The sequence below is a fragment of the Bidens hawaiensis genome, unplaced genomic scaffold (assembly GCF_021521415.1).
Source record: "Bidens hawaiensis isolate Kalapana, Puna unplaced genomic scaffold, B.hawaiensis_p1.1 tig00037271_1, whole genome shotgun sequence".
NCBI classification, from domain to species: domain Eukaryota; kingdom Viridiplantae; phylum Streptophyta; class Magnoliopsida; order Asterales; family Asteraceae; genus Bidens; species Bidens hawaiensis.
In genome coordinates, this window is record NW_027496508.1 from 148,725 (window position 1) to 164,731 (window position 16,007).

Consider the following 16,007-nt stretch of genomic DNA (forward strand, 5'->3'; position numbering starts at 1 on the left):
GAGTTACAGACCGAGCAATAAACGAGTACGAATCTGTCAGAAATTGTTATAATCAAAACTCAACCCTAACGTGTTCAACAAAGGGTTTAATGGTGAAAAAGAGTTATACTAAGATAGAACCGACCTGGAATTGAAGTTTGGATGGCCGGAAATGGGCTGGTCTTGCACGGAAATCGAGAAGAGAGGGGGAGGGGGGGGGGGGCGCCGATCGGAATTAACATATGGTTAGGGTTTTATTTTTTTTTGTATTATAATATAATAATAATACATCCTAGCCCCTCCACTTTACAAATGGTCGAATTCGTAAGAAAAGTTAAGTGAGAAACGTTTACGAGGGTTGCAAGGAGCTCCCGGGAGAATGCCGGGTCAAGCCCGAAAGGTGTACATAACACTACAAGATTAAACCTTTTGTCGGAAATTAACGGGCGTTACAATGTAACATCGTTTTTTGTTACACACGTAATATATGTTGTAACATTTAATACAAAACATCGAAAACTAAAAAAAAATTGTTTTGCTATTTTTTACTAATTTTTATATATGTTTTCAGGAGAGAGAAAAAGTTATATTTATATTTACATTTTTATCAACTTTAATTGTGGAACACAAGTTTCAAACTTTAATTAAAAACATGTGATTGAGAATGAGTTTTTAGAGTTTTCCCAACTCAAATGAGTTTTTATTCTAACCTAACCCTATATATATATATATATATATATATATATATATATATATATATATATATATATATATATATATATATATATATATATATAGGTTAAGTATAAAATGAAAACCCACTTGAGTTGTGAAAACTCTGGAAACCCATTCTCAACCACATGTTTTTAATTAATGTTTAAATCTTGTGGTCCACAATTAAAGTGAATAAAAAATGTAAATATAAATATAACTTTTTTTCTCTTCTGAAAACATATATAAAAATTAGTAAAAAATTGTTAAAAAATAGCAAAACATTTTTTTTTTGATGTTTCGATGTTTTGTATTAAATGTTACAACATATATTACATGTAATAAAAAAAACGATGTTACATAGGGTTTTCGCGGGTTTTCACAACTCAAGTGGGTTTTCATTTTAACCTCACCCTATATATATATATATGTTCAAGTTCGGCTTCTTCAAGTAACCCTAGGATTTAATTTAATCAAATGGCTCCATATTCATTAAAATTAGTTTAGGGCTTTTGATTAACGGTGAAAAACGATCATAATGCATATGCGTATTACCTGTTAATGTTACGGATTGACGGTGAACCACGGTCTCCGGAAAACGAACTTTGACGAATTAAATTCGAGATATAAAGAGTAATTTAGATGAACCAGAAGATTTTGACAAGTTTAGATGAGTGTTAGGAACCTATTTATATACTTAATTGGAACGTATATCGTTAACTGATCTTTATTGTAGTTTTACTAACATGTCGGCGGTTACGGAAATTAATGCACACGTTACATGCCCTTAATACACGTTTTTGTCGATGATTTAGGGTCGCTTGTTTGTTCTGAACTATTACGAATTTTAATTGGGTTAAAACGCATGATTAGAGGGTCGTTTAAGGTCGCCGGAATTTGGGTCTCGTCGCCGGAAATTTGGTTCCGGAAAAATGGGCGGCGGGTTTAGGGCTGGGGACAGCAGGTTTAGGTTATAATAATAGTAATATATTATATTTTAAATCCAATTTACACTATTAGCCCCTCAACTTTCATGTTATATTAAATCATAATTTAATTTATAATTTACACATTGAATCTTGTTCTTTGGAATATGTTAAGACTAGAAAATTAAAATGAAATTTACAAATCGGATCCCGCACTTTGAAACGTTATAAAAGTGGAAGAAATGTTTAAATACTTGGATAATTTTATATTATACTCGCTTTTGTAATTGTTTAACTTTAATAAACACTCTAAATCACGGAGTCTCGCTAATTGAACACACGAATAGAAAAAAAAAAGAACGATCAATAAACGTGAATCCTCGTGAATAATATAGTATTGATGTAACATCCCGAAATTTCAAGATAATATTAATTATATTACTTAATAATAGAGGGAAAGTTTACTCGGGTTATCGGGATATAAATAGAGTAGGAGTTGGTATGGGTCGGGCTAGTGTTGGGTAATGGATATGGGTTATGGACTTGGGTTATGAACGAAGGAAGGAGAGTCCATGGGCTTAAGCCTATGATCCCTAATATAAATACCCTTAACCACCATTTCTCACATATTCCATACACACATCCAAAACACACGACCCGAACCAAGATCCGAAGGCGAAAACCCGAGCTTGTTGGTGCTGGAACGTCGTGACGGACCAAAACAACATCAAGGCTTAACCGGGTTCGTAGTTCGACTCGTTCAAGATACGTTTATAGTTAGAAATCGTTCGTATAGGTTCGATTTGATTTGAGAAATGATAGATCTGAGTTTGTATGGTAAAAACGAATTCAACAAAGCTAATCTTACTGAAAATGGTTATGATTTGATGGGTTATTCGATTGATAAAAAAAGAACCCGTACCTTTATGCCTAAATCGCACCCTCTAAACATCGATATTAGGTCGATTTGATAGTTGGGGTTTGTAGGCGCTGGTCAGACGATTCCATGGGTACCTAAATCGAGTTATTTGGTTAAGAAACAAAGGATCTAAGAGCGAACAGAACCTGCAGACGACAACTTCGCCTGCAAGCTAAGTTCGCCTGATGAACTTCGCCTGCAAGCTAAGTTCGCCTGATGAACTTCGCCTGCAAGCTAAGTTCGCCTGATGGCAACTTCGCTGTAAAGTTAAGTTCGCCTGGTGATAACTTCGCCTAAAGCCAAGTTCGCCTAAGGTTTAACTTCGCCTGAAGCTAAGTTCGCGTGAGGTTTAACTTCGCCTAAAGCTAAGTTCGCCTGAGGTTTAACTTCGCCTAAAGCCAAGTTCGCCTGAGGTTTAACTTCGCCTGAAGCTAAGTTCGCGTGAGGTTTAACTTCGCCTAAAGCTAAGTTCGCCTGAGGTTTAACTTCGCCTAAAGCCAAGTTCGCCTGAGGTTTAACTTCGCCTAAAGTTAAGTTCGCTTAGAAAATAAATTAAAAACCTAATGGAAAATGTGTTAAGACAGTTAATGTAAATAAAATTTTTCCAAGCTGACCTGGCAGCTCGACCCCAGCCAGGGGCTCTGCCCCTTGGACCCTGCTAGGGGCTGCCGCCCCTAGACCCCGCTGCCAGGGGCGCTGCCCCCGGACCCCCGTTCGTTGTGGGTCATATAAAGATAGAAATACATTATGAGAAGTGATAGTTAATTGATACGTGTACTTGTTATACAGTCAGCCGTGCACAGATGAAGAAAGGGATTACGATTAACGGTGAACGTAACCGTGTTCAGGTGAGTTTCTATCCCCATTCCTTGTTATGTTTTCGGGGCTGTGTGCATACTCGATGTGTTGTTAATACATTTATCCTAAGTGATAAGTGTATGTCATATGTGATATGTGTGATAGATAAGAATGATTGTTTGTCGGTACGCGAACGATCTTCGGATATTGCGCGTACTGTCAGGTTAAAAATAAAGGTACGAATATTATATATCGAAGATGTATGAATATTTCAAATGAATACTTATCGGGGCGTGAACGATCTTCGGATATTGCACGTAACGACATGGGGTATGGTTGTTAAATGAATGAGGTAAGGAATGCCTAGAGTGTTCTTATGTTATAATGTAAGTATGTGTATATAGGTACACGAATGGCATGTGAGTTCTACGTTCGACATAGTAAGTTAGGATGGCAAATCCCTCTAGCTTCTGTCGGACATAGACTCGGCTGGTGATGGCGTAGTTAAGGACTGCGAGCCTTATACGTGAAGTAGATGATATATGTAGACGTAGATAAGGACTGCGAACCTTATACGTAATGTAGATAGGCGTCAGCATAGGAAAGGACTGTGAACCTTATACGTGCTGTATTTGTAGCATAGGGGAGGACTGCGAACCTCGTACGTGCTATGAATTAGGTTGCAACATAGGGAAGGACTGCGAACCTTGTACGTGTTGTGGATGTATTACAGCATAGGAAAGGACTGTGAACCTTATACGTGCTGTATTTGTAGCATAGGGGAGGACTGCGAACCTCGTACGTGCTATGAATTAGGTTGCAACATAGGGAAGGACTGCGAACCTTGTACGTGTTGTGGATGTGCTATGGTATAGGGAAGGACCGCGATCCTTGTACGTACCATAAATGGTGAACATAGGTAAGGACTACGAACCTTGTACGTGTTCACGACCTTGAGTACAGGTATAGACGGTGAACTATGAACGTACTCTCGGTAGACTGAGGTTAGTGATTGTAGATATGTATGTATGTATGGTAGCAAGTATGTATGTAGAACAGAAGGGTAACTAGTGAAGTATGGATATGTATCTACAGATATGTATGTATGTGTATGTATTGTATGGCGTTCGATTAACTAGAACTCACTCAACGTAGCTGACTTTTAGTATGCACGCAGGTGAGCTGATTATAGAGTTAGCATGAGGATGACACACGGCATGGATTGAACGGCTGGCATCTGAAGAAAAAAGTAAAGATGTTTTAAATATAAAGTTTTGTGTTATGGTATCAAAGAAAAGATTTAATGTTTTGTAACAAATGATTGATGTTTTATATTCCGCGAAAAGTTTTAATAAACTCTGATTTGAAGAACTGTGTTTATGAGTAAATCCGACGCTAAAGTAGGGCTACCGGTAACGGGGCCTTACAATTGACGAACGATGAATAGCATACATCAAACGGCAAGACGAGTCAGTTTAACGAATACAATAGCAAATATAATTAAAATGACGAATATCACATAAAATGCATGAAACGAAATTTAAGATATATATATATATATATATATATATATACATATACATATATATATGATCAGAATCATGTGAGAACTTTTTGGGAATTGAGAACTGTTAGAACCATTTTGGACCACAAAAAAACTCAAAAATAAAAAAATCATAAAACAAAAACAAAACACAAAAATAAAAAAACTTAAAAACCAAAGTTCTTATTTATCATCCCGGTTTCTAAAAAAAACGTAAAAAAAAATTCTCGATTTAGCTAAATTATACATATATGTATAATATATACATATATGTATAATTTAAGGTAATTGATAATGTACATATGTGTACATTACGTAACTAGAGATTAAATGAAAGTATACATATGTGTATAGGTATAATACGAATTAAAAAGAAAAAAATTGGTTTTTTTATGATACATATATGTATAATATGTACACATGTTTTTCCTATACACATATGTATAATTTAAGGTAAATGATAATTTACATATGTGTACATTACGTAACTAGAGATTAAATAAAAGTATACATATGTATATAGGTATAATACGAATTAAAAAGAAAAAAAAATTTTCGGTTTTTTTAATGAAACCAGAATGAAATATAAGAATTTTGGTTTTTTTACTTTTTTAAAATTTTTGTTTTTTTTTTGTTTTATAATTTTTTAAATATTTTTTAGAGGTTTTTTTAGTGGTCCAAAATGGTTCTCAAAGTTCTCAATTTACCAATGGTTCTCTTAGGATCCTTACCATATATATATATATATATATAACAAACCGAAAATTTGAAATGGGTAGGGTTTGAAAAGTAACGAATGTTATAGGTAGTAGGGTAATTGCTAGAAGATAGTGGATTCGTTTAGAATCCATGCTTTGGAAGCAAGTAGCAAGAAAATCTGATTAGCAAGTAGGTCAGTTAGATCAACAAGTAGGCCTACAGCAAGAAACCTAATTAGCAAGCGGTCAGGAGCAAGAAAAACTAGTTAGCAAGTAGGCCGAAAACTGATTAGCAAGTTGGACAACATAATGTTTAGCAAGAAAAACTGATCAGCAAGTTGGCCAGAGCAAGTTCGGAGAAAATAATATGATCCTCTAATCAGAAGCAAGAGAAAGAAAACCAAGTTTGGATTATAGCAAGAGCTAGAAAGTTTAGCAAGAATTTAGTAAGAGAAAGAAAGAAGCATCTTAACAAGAAAGAACGAAATCTAAGCAACAGGGAAAGATAGAATGATAAGAGCAAGCAAGCAAGATAAAAGGAAGAGAACGAGTTGGTTGTAGGATTAAGGAGAATATTAAAAGTTAAACTTGAAACAATTTATCGAGAAAGTTGATGGGGCTAAAGGAAAGTATATTAGTAAGAATAATATGCATTATTTAGTTTTCTAGAATAAGTGTTGTCTTGTTTTGCAAGTTGTTAATATAGTATAAATAGAGGGCTAGATTTTATGTATTTAAAAGTGTCAAGAATTATAATAAAGTAGAAAGATTCGATCTTGGTTGAGATCAAAGTTTTGTTTTCGTGTTCTTGGGCCTGATTTCCAATAGACGCACACGGACAACGTGGGAGGCGGGCAATAGCGTTGTGAGCCAAGTCCGGCTGGTACGGGTCTGTCTCTACAAACACTTGAGCGGACGGTGAGGGTGGATCTCTTCACTCACTATCTCACATCACATGTATACATATATATTATACATATAATTTTAATATATTTTAATGAGTTTGTGGTGGTTTGGTGTTGTGAAAAAAATAAGGTTTTTTGAGAAAAGTTTAGAAAATGAAGTGGCACTTATTTGCATCAAGCTTCAGTGTCCTTGTTAAAAAAAAGTACGAATTCAATCGGTTTACTTCAACAAAAATATGTAACAAGATTGAATTGAATAAAAACGGCTGAAAAAATGTCTCTAGACGAGGAATGCTGAATTGCAGAACGAGGTTGCGCTACAAATATTGTAACACCCCGTAACCGCAGCGGAAACGTACACGGGATGCAACAGACACATCTGATATCAACAGCATTGCTTATAAAGAAAATACCACTACATTAATTTATATCATATTACATTGTTGCTAATTCGTTACTGTCTAGGTGTTACACACGAGTTTTACCGATAAGACATTAATATATTCATTACAAAATATAGATCAGCAAGCTTCCAACAAGTAGCACAGATCATTAAGCACATATCAATCATTCCAACTTGGGCATACCTAGAAAACATGTAAAGAAAACGGGTCAACTATGAATAGTTGGTGAGTTTCACTAATTTAAATAAACACTGACAGATCATTTTAATAATCATTTATTAAACAATGTAATTATGCGGGGAACTATGTTTCCCCAGAACATTTATAACCTCTGGGAACTAAGTTACCCCAGAACAATAATAACCGCTGGGAACTATGTTACCCCAGAACAATAATAACCTCTGGGAACTATGTTACCCCAGAACAATAATCACCTCTGGGAACTATGTTACCCCAGAACAATAATAACCTCTGGGAACTATGTTACCCCAGAACAATAATAATAACCTCTGGGAACTATGTTACCCCAGAACAATAATAATAACCTCTGGGAACTATGTTACCCCAGAACAATAATAATAACCTCTGGGAACTATGTTACCCCAGAACAATCCCACACGATAAACAATTTATATATTCTATGCATCAAACCATATATATATATTTAAATATACAAGTGTTTCCATACGATCAGTATGTACTTAAATACTTTAATAAATACATGCTTTCCGCCCCGGGAAAATATTTAAAACAGTTCAGTAAAAGGGGCTCGTGAAAACTCACCTTTCTGTGAGTCGGGACGTGATACAATGAACTGCTATAAGCCTGGATCTGTAATATAATATCTAATCGTTACTATATAATTCCCATAAATTAAATCCGTGTTAATCGGTACATCTGGGGACATTGTTAACCCAGTACTGTACTCGATCCGGGGACAATGTTAACCCCGTGACACTCCTAAGGACTCAGATTGTGCCATTACTTAGAGTCAGACGGTTAAAATTATCATTTTTATGTTTTCCTTGATTTGCGTGCCTAGCACGGTCATCCGTTTTTAGTTTCAAAAATGAGTTTATTCACACTTAACCCAAAAATGGTGTTTGACTGTTACTTTAGTTAAAGTGATGAAATTAGAGCTCGGTTTGGACACCCCGTTTGGCCGCGGGGCCCGTTTCCGTCATTTAGGCGCCGGAAACAGTAAAATCGGGTAAAATTACCCAAATCATCCGAATTATTTTCGGATGATTTACTTTTATTTAATTTACTTAGTATTATGAAAATGGTCAATTTTTAGGTTTTTATATACCAGTCAGCTCGCTTATGCGAGTTTTGCCGGTTTACACGTTTTAAGCTTTAAAAATTTGTTTTTTATGTTCTTTTTAGCACAAATAATTACCCGTTTAGTCTCGGGTCTTGAAATTTTGCACAAAACTTATTTTGACAGTAAGAAGTTCTATAAAAATTTTCCAGATTTATTTTTTTATATTAACATTTATTTATCTATTTTTAAACATTATTAAAACACTAAATATGTCAAAAATACCAAAAGACTTTAGAAAAATCCCAAATATTTCTGGATGATCCCTGCCATCCTCATAACTCCCTGGAATTTTTCCAGAACCCAAAACTCATTTTTCAAGCCATTTTCACAAAAACCGAGCTAGAAAGCCCTAGAACTCGTTTTACCGAAAAGCCCCCTTAGACTTTTCCATCTGAGCTCAAATTTTGTGTGTGTCTTTTATATATTATGAAAAGCTTATCCTAAATTTTTCAGAATTTTTCATCAAGTTTAGCTATTTGTCATCATTTTTGGCCAAAACCGAGCATTAAATTCACCAAATATTCATCTTTTATCCAAAAATTACCAAAAATTCACAGATCTCATATTTTCATGTGTAGATCATCTTTGTGAAATTTCATGACCCGAATCTAAGCACGCTACAATCTGTTCAAAATCATAAACCACGCGAAAACCGAACTATCTTGTGTTTTCTAGCGTTAGATCGCAAAGATCTTGGTTTCTAGCCTTTGCTAGCCACTAGATACAACACTTACAAGCACAATAACACTATACCAAGCAAGTTACACCAACACTCAAACCATTTCTTTTCATAGTGTCGGTTTTGATATAAAAACAAAGGTTTTAACCGTAAAAATCCGTTCTCGACTCTTTTTACTCATTTCTCGGACCAAGATCCCTTGTATACTTGTATACATCTCTTGATCATGCAAGAGTCGGTTTCATCTCGGGTTTTCACCCGTCTTTCACTTGGAAATTCATTTTCAAAGATTCTAACCGTAAAAATTCGTTATTGACACTTTTAACTCGTTTCTTGGATCAAGATCCCGTGTATAACTTGTATACATCACTTGATCTAGCAAGGATCGGTTCCATCTCGGGTTTTCACCCATATTTCACTTGGAACCTCTTGTTCTTGCAAAACAACTCAAAATAAAGAAATCAACACCAAAGATCATGCATTATACCTTGTGTTCTTGGTTAAAATTGATGAGTTTGGATGAACACTTGAAAGAGTTGAGAGATTTGAGAGAGTTTTTGTTGTAAAAAAAAAAAGAAATGGAATGATATTATCAACCATAGGGCCGATCGGTCCAAGTAAAGGTGGGGGGTGGGCCCCACAACTTCAATATTAGCCACACATTCGGATTTCCGTAATCCGGATAATGTTTTGGATAATCTGGCTCAGTTCGTTTCTCGTTTAAACTCGTAATTCGGCTTAAAACGAGCATAAAATGGTCGTTTTTCGGGTTAAAATAAAATTTACATAAAACTGATTTAAAAACTTTAAAAACTTAACCCATGACATTAAATGACTTAAAACATTGTATTGTCGGTAATTGTGCATCTTTTTCGGCTTGATTGATCGTCTCTTGCTTGGTTTGATGTTAAAGGTTTCGTTTATCGTACCGACGTACTAATAAATCGAAATCCTTTTTCTGTGCTATAATTCACTTATCCCGAAGCATTAATACTTCGTAAACATCACTAAACATTATATACTTCGTCTATAATGTAATTCCCGATTCGTTCGGGTTTCAATAATCGTTCATTGGTTAATTGTAATTCCAATACGATTCACTATATAATCGAGTATGATTCGTTCTATGAATCATATATACTCGTATACACGTACTATAACTCATATAATCAATACTAAATGACACGTAAATAGTATATACCGGCTAGGGTATACCTGGATTTGCCGGAATCGTTACAAATATGTAACCTGTATCTATATGACGTAACTCGCAAGCTACATACGTGCAACTTGTCTCATAAAAAGTTACACACAAAGATTTATAGAAATAATTATAGGAATGCACGGATAGATTACATAAAAGAAATTCACATAATATGTAAGGTTGCCCCTGCATGCACAACCCGTAAACATTTATTTCACAACAATTTATTATACGACATACAAAGTTGCATATACATGTTCACTGGTTACAGTTTATGATACCAATAAACACCCGTGTGTTCGCTATCTTCATCTGGCTCAATATACATGCACTCCTTGGCCTCTCTCCACAATGCCTTTAAAACCGGGGTTCTATCGATCTTATAAAACTCACCCAAGATGGGCTTGATTGCATCACGTGCCTCCTCGGCACGATAATGTGGAATGCATGAGAACAAATGATGCAAGACGTGAGTGTTGGTAATCTTATGGAAAACCCGGTTCAGGAACCCGAAGTCCCTATCGATTGTGGATAAAGCCCCATTGATCCAGTTCCATTCAGTTGAATCGTAATGCGGTAAGGAGAGATGGGTGTGGTGCAAATACGTGATCAAAACGAAAAACATATGCACACCTAGCACGGGAAATCCGTACATGCATATTACCCAAGCAGCTCCTTTTGCTTCTACAAGAAGCTTGATTGCGTAAAACAACGCGAGTAGACCGAGATCGGATATAAGAACCTGAACCGCTCAGCTCTTTGTGAAAATTGGACTGAACGGATGAAAGTGGTTTGCGAACCTACCGTATTTCTTGCCAGAAACATTTGCTAAGAAGTATAAAGGAGATACCAGAGTCAACCTAAAAACCAAAGTGAACACTCGACCAGGTGGGTTGTTAAGAAGCTTGGCGTAAATCATAACTTTGGACTTGCGTTTAGGAATGTAAACTTCATCGTTATCGAGTGAATTCGTGTTGGCATGGTGGCTTCGATGACTGTAATTCCAAGAGAAATAAGGGGTGAGGAGAGCAGAGTGGAGGAAGAACCCGACAGTGTCGTCAATCCACTGGTAGTCGCTAAAGGCGTGGTGACCGCATTCGTGACCAATGACCCATAGACCGGTAAGGATGCTGGCTTGGCAAAACCAGTAGACTGGCCATGCTAAGTAATTCAAAGGAGTGGGAATAATAGGGATGTATGTGTTGGCTAGATAGTAGAAGACATAGGCACAATGACATCGTGAACAACATAGTAAGACGAAGGAGGAGTGATCGCTCGAAGCAGTGGGCTGGGATCGCTTTCTTTAGATCGCTCAAAAGAGAACGGTGGATCGACCGGGACACGTTCTAGAATGTTTTTGCCCTCCGAGGGATCTGACATCCGACCACATGTGCCCATAACCTGCAAGCATACACCAAGTTATAATAATATATGGAGTATAATGTACGAAAGTTCAATTACCAAGTTATAGATAGAACTCAAGGAGAGACCTCAAAAACAAGTGAAGTGTGAGTTATCTCATATCTGTTGTAGGTGATGGGTCTTAAGTTCTCCACGCTTTATATTTATGATCAAATAATTGCCTCATTTTCCATGAAATTCGGTATTATTTTATGAGAAAGGTTAAAATAGGAAGATAAAAATGAGAAGAGTGAGGAATAATTTGTGGCCACATAAAAACTCTTAAAAAATTTCAAAAAATTAATATAAAAAAATTATAACTCAAAATATAAAAAATGCAGCGCTCGCACAGGGCGCACATAACAAAATGCACGCGCTGACTAACATGGCGCGCTCGCGCAGGGCAAAACTAACAAATGCACGCGCTGACTAACATGGCGCGCTCGCGCAGGGCAAACATAACAAATGCCCGCGCTGATTTGTATATGGCGCGCATAATATTTTACAATCACCTAATTATTAGGTTGATTACTTAGTTTAAGGGATTGGGAATTTACCGGGTGTCACATTCTCCCCTCGTTTAAACGAATTTCGTCCCGAAATTTAGGAGACGTTGCTGGCAGAAGCCATGCTCTGAAAGAGGTGTGGGTATTTCTTGCGTATTTGGTCTTCTCTTTCCCAAGTGAATTCAGGCCCACGCCTCGAGTTCCATTGAACCTTTACTAACTTGATTTTGCTCCTGCGTAACTTTTGTTCTTTCCAATCGGTTACTGCTATAGGTTCTTCTACGAAGTGCAGCTGTTTGTCGATGTGAATCTCTTCCAACGCAAAATCAACGTTTCGTCAGATAAGCACTTTTTGAGGTTGGACACATGAAACGTATCATGAACTCCACTGAGTTCGGCGGGTAAACGGAGTTTATAAGCAACCGGACCGATCCTTTCCAGGATCTCAAATGGTCCAATGAAGCGCGGATTCAACTTTCCTCGCTTGCCGAAACGGGGGACTCCTTTCCATGGAGAGACTTTCAAAAGTACTTTATCCCCTTACTTGAAATTCCAATGGTTTCCTTCGCACATCTGCGTAGCTCTTCTGTCTGTCGCGCGCTGTCTTAAGGCGATCCCTTATCTGAAAAATCTTGTCTGTTGTTTCTTGGATCAATTCTGGACCAGTCATTTGCTTGTCACCTACTTCAGCCCAGCACAGTGGGGATCTACACTTGCGCCCATACAAAGCTTCGAACGGCGCAGCCTTAATGCTTGTGTGATAGCTGTTGTTGTAAGAAAATTCAACCAATGGGAGATGAGTATCCCAGCTACCTTCGAAATCGATTGCGCACGCGCGTAGCATATCTTCCAATGTCTGGATTGTTCGCCTCGCTTTGCCCATCCGTTTGAGGATTGATATGCCGTACTCATGTCAAGACGAGTACCTAAAGCCCCTTGTAACGATCTCCAAAACCTTGATGTGAAACCGACTATCTCTATCAGAAATGATGGACACTGGGACTCCATGTTTTGAAACTACTTCTCGAATATACAGTCGGGCTAACTTTTCCATCTTATCGGTTTCCTTGATCGGCAGGAAGTGCGCTGACTTAGTTAGCCGATCCACAATAACCCATATTGTGTCATAACCCCCAGGTGTCCTTGGCAGTTTGGTGATGAAGTCCATAGAGATTTGTTCCCACTTCCACATGGGAATTTCTGGCTGCTGAAGCAACCCTGATGGTTTCTGGTATTCAGCCTTCACCTTCGAACACGTCAGGCACTTACTGACATACGTCGTGATGGCGCCTTTAAGATTGGGCCACCAATACAGCGTTTTTAACATCTTGGTACATCTTGTCTGCGCCAGGATGTACGGAATACCGCGTCTTGTGAGCTTCGTTTAATACTTGCTCGCGCAATCCTCCCTTGAGAGGGACCCATATGCGGTTAGCGAAATATAGATTGCCGTTCTCTTTAAGTTCCAAATTCTTAACCATACCCCCAAGCATTCGTTTTTAACAAACTCTGGTTCAAGGCTTCTTGCTGAGCGTCTCGGATGCGGGTAGAGAGATCTGCGTGAATGGTCAACCTTAGAGCCTTGACTCGTAGCGTTTTTATTCGCTCCTTCCTACTTAGCGCGTCTGCTACCACATTCGCCTTTCCAGGGTGGTACTTAATTTCACAATCATAATCATTCAACAACTCCACCCATCTTCGTTGCCTCATGTTTAAATCCTTTTGATCAAATATAAGTTGAAGGCTCTTGTGATCCGTAAAGATTATACACTTTGTACCATAGAGGTAATGGCGCCAAATCTTTAGCGCGAAGACAACCGCTCCAAGTTCTAAATCATGCGTTGTGTAGTTCTTTTCATTGGTCTTGAGTTGGCGTGAGGCATACGCTATGACTTTGTCTCGCTGCATAAGGACACATCCAAGTCCCTGATGTGAAGCGTCGCAGTAAACAACAATGTCATCCATCCCCTCGGGCAAAGACAAAATTGGCGCACTACATAACTTCTGTTTCAACATTTGAAATGCTGTTTCCTGATTTTCGCCCCAAACAAACTTCTTGTCTTTCTGAGTTAGCGCGGTCAGAGGTAGAGCTATTTTGGAGAAGTTCTCAATGAAGCGTCGATAGTAGCCAGCTAGTCCTAGGAATTGCCTCACCTCAGTTGGGGTTTTTTGGCGCTTCCCAGTTTTCGATGGCCTTGACTTTGGAAGGATCAACGTGTATTCCTTTCTCGTTTACAACGTGACCGAGAAAGTGAACTTCTCTAAGCCAAAACTCGCACTTGGAAAACTTCGCATACAACTTTTCTTTCCTCAACAAATCCAAAATCAATCTCAGGTGTTGCTCATGCTCGGCCTTGGTCCGTGAGTAAATCAGAATATCATCTATAAACACAATCACAAACTTGTCCAAGTATGGTTTGCACACGCGGTTCATCAGATCCATGAACACAGCCGGCGCATTAGTTAGCCCGAAAGGCATCACTAAGAACTCATAATGGCCGTATCTAGTTCGGAAGGCTGTTTTCGGCACATCTTCCTCATGGACCCTAAGTTGGTGGTATCCTGACCGTAGATCTATCTTCGAATAATAACTGGATCCCTGCAACTGGTCAAATAAGTCGTCAATCCTCGGTAAGGGGTACCGATTCTTGACTGTCAGCTTGTTCAGCTCCCTGTAGTCAATACACATTCTGAACGAACATCCTTCTTCTTAACAAACAGTACTGGAGCTCCCCAAGGTGAAAAGCTTGGGCGTATGAAACCCTTATCCAATAGTTCCTGTAACTGATTGGATAGCTCTTGCATCTCAGATGGAGCTAATCGATAAGGCGCTCGAGCTACTGGCGCAGCTCCTGGGACTAAATCAATACGAAACTCGACTTGTCGCGGCGGCGGCGGTAATCCGGGTAAATCTTCAGGAAAAACTTCTGGAAATTCGCGCACTACTGGTAAGTCTTCAATTCTTCGCTCATCTCCTTTCTTCTCTACGACATGCGCCAGGAAGCGTAGCACCCTTTCCTTAGGCACTTCGCGCCTTTAGGCACGAAATCAGTTTCGTCGCAACTCCCCTTCTTTCCCCTTGAATTACCAAGGTTTCCTCCGTTCAACAGTGGGATCCGAACCTGCTTCTCATGGCAAATAACTTCCGCGCGGTTCTCGACTAACCAATCCATACCTACCACAATGTCAAAACTTCCCAAGTCTATTGGCAACAAGTTAATATTTGAACCCGTGACCTCCCATGACTATAACACATTGTTCAGTTCTTTCGTTCGCGCATAACTGCCTACCATTGGCTAGTTCTATAGTATAAGGCGTGTCTAGCTACTGGTTGCTAGGCCTAGGGAGTCTTTAAACTCAGCGGATATAAACTTAGGTCAGCGCCAGTATCAAATAGACAGATGCAAAATGTCCGTTAAGCAAAAACGTACCGGTTACCACATTCGGCTCTTCTTTAGCTTCGCCTGCGCCGATCACAAAAGCTCTCCCGCGAGCTTGGTTCCCCTTTTGCGGGCAATCCCGACTAAAATGCCCTGGCTTCCCGCATGCGTAGCAGTTGTCGCTTGCTCCAGCTTCTCTGACACGGCAATTCATCGTCTTGGCCCTGGTCTGCCACATTTGGCACATTCGATTCTTGCGCATTCACCCTCGTGGTGATACTTGCATTTGCTGCACCAAGGGCGAGGCCCGCTGTATCCTTTTCGTGGTGGCTCCGCGGCCTGAATCGCGTAAACCCTTGCGCTTTCCTGCTTCTTGAATGGTGGCTGCTTGGAGTCGGACCCTCGGTGGTGAGAGTTCCATTTCCTCTTGGGATCAGAGGTTCGCTGCTCGATTCCGCGCGTAGTCAACATACCCGCACGGACCGTATCCCTTGTAAGGGTGATGGCCCGCGCTACCGCCTCATCAAAGGTTGGAGGCGCTGCGGCGTTGAGCGGAACCCTAACAACAGGAGGTAACCCAAAAATATACCTCTCGATCTTCTTTTCCTCCGTGTTTGCCATGTCTGGTAC

At 38.8% G+C, this 16,007-nt stretch overlaps 1 pseudogene; it reads right to left on the reverse strand.

Annotated features, from left to right (window-relative positions):
* Positions 1–10,264: 10,264 nt before the first annotated feature.
* On the reverse strand, positions 10,265–11,553 carry LOC143589202 (delta(12) fatty acid desaturase DES8.11 pseudogene; annotated as a pseudogene).
* Between the last annotated feature and the right edge of the window lie 4,454 nt (positions 11,554–16,007).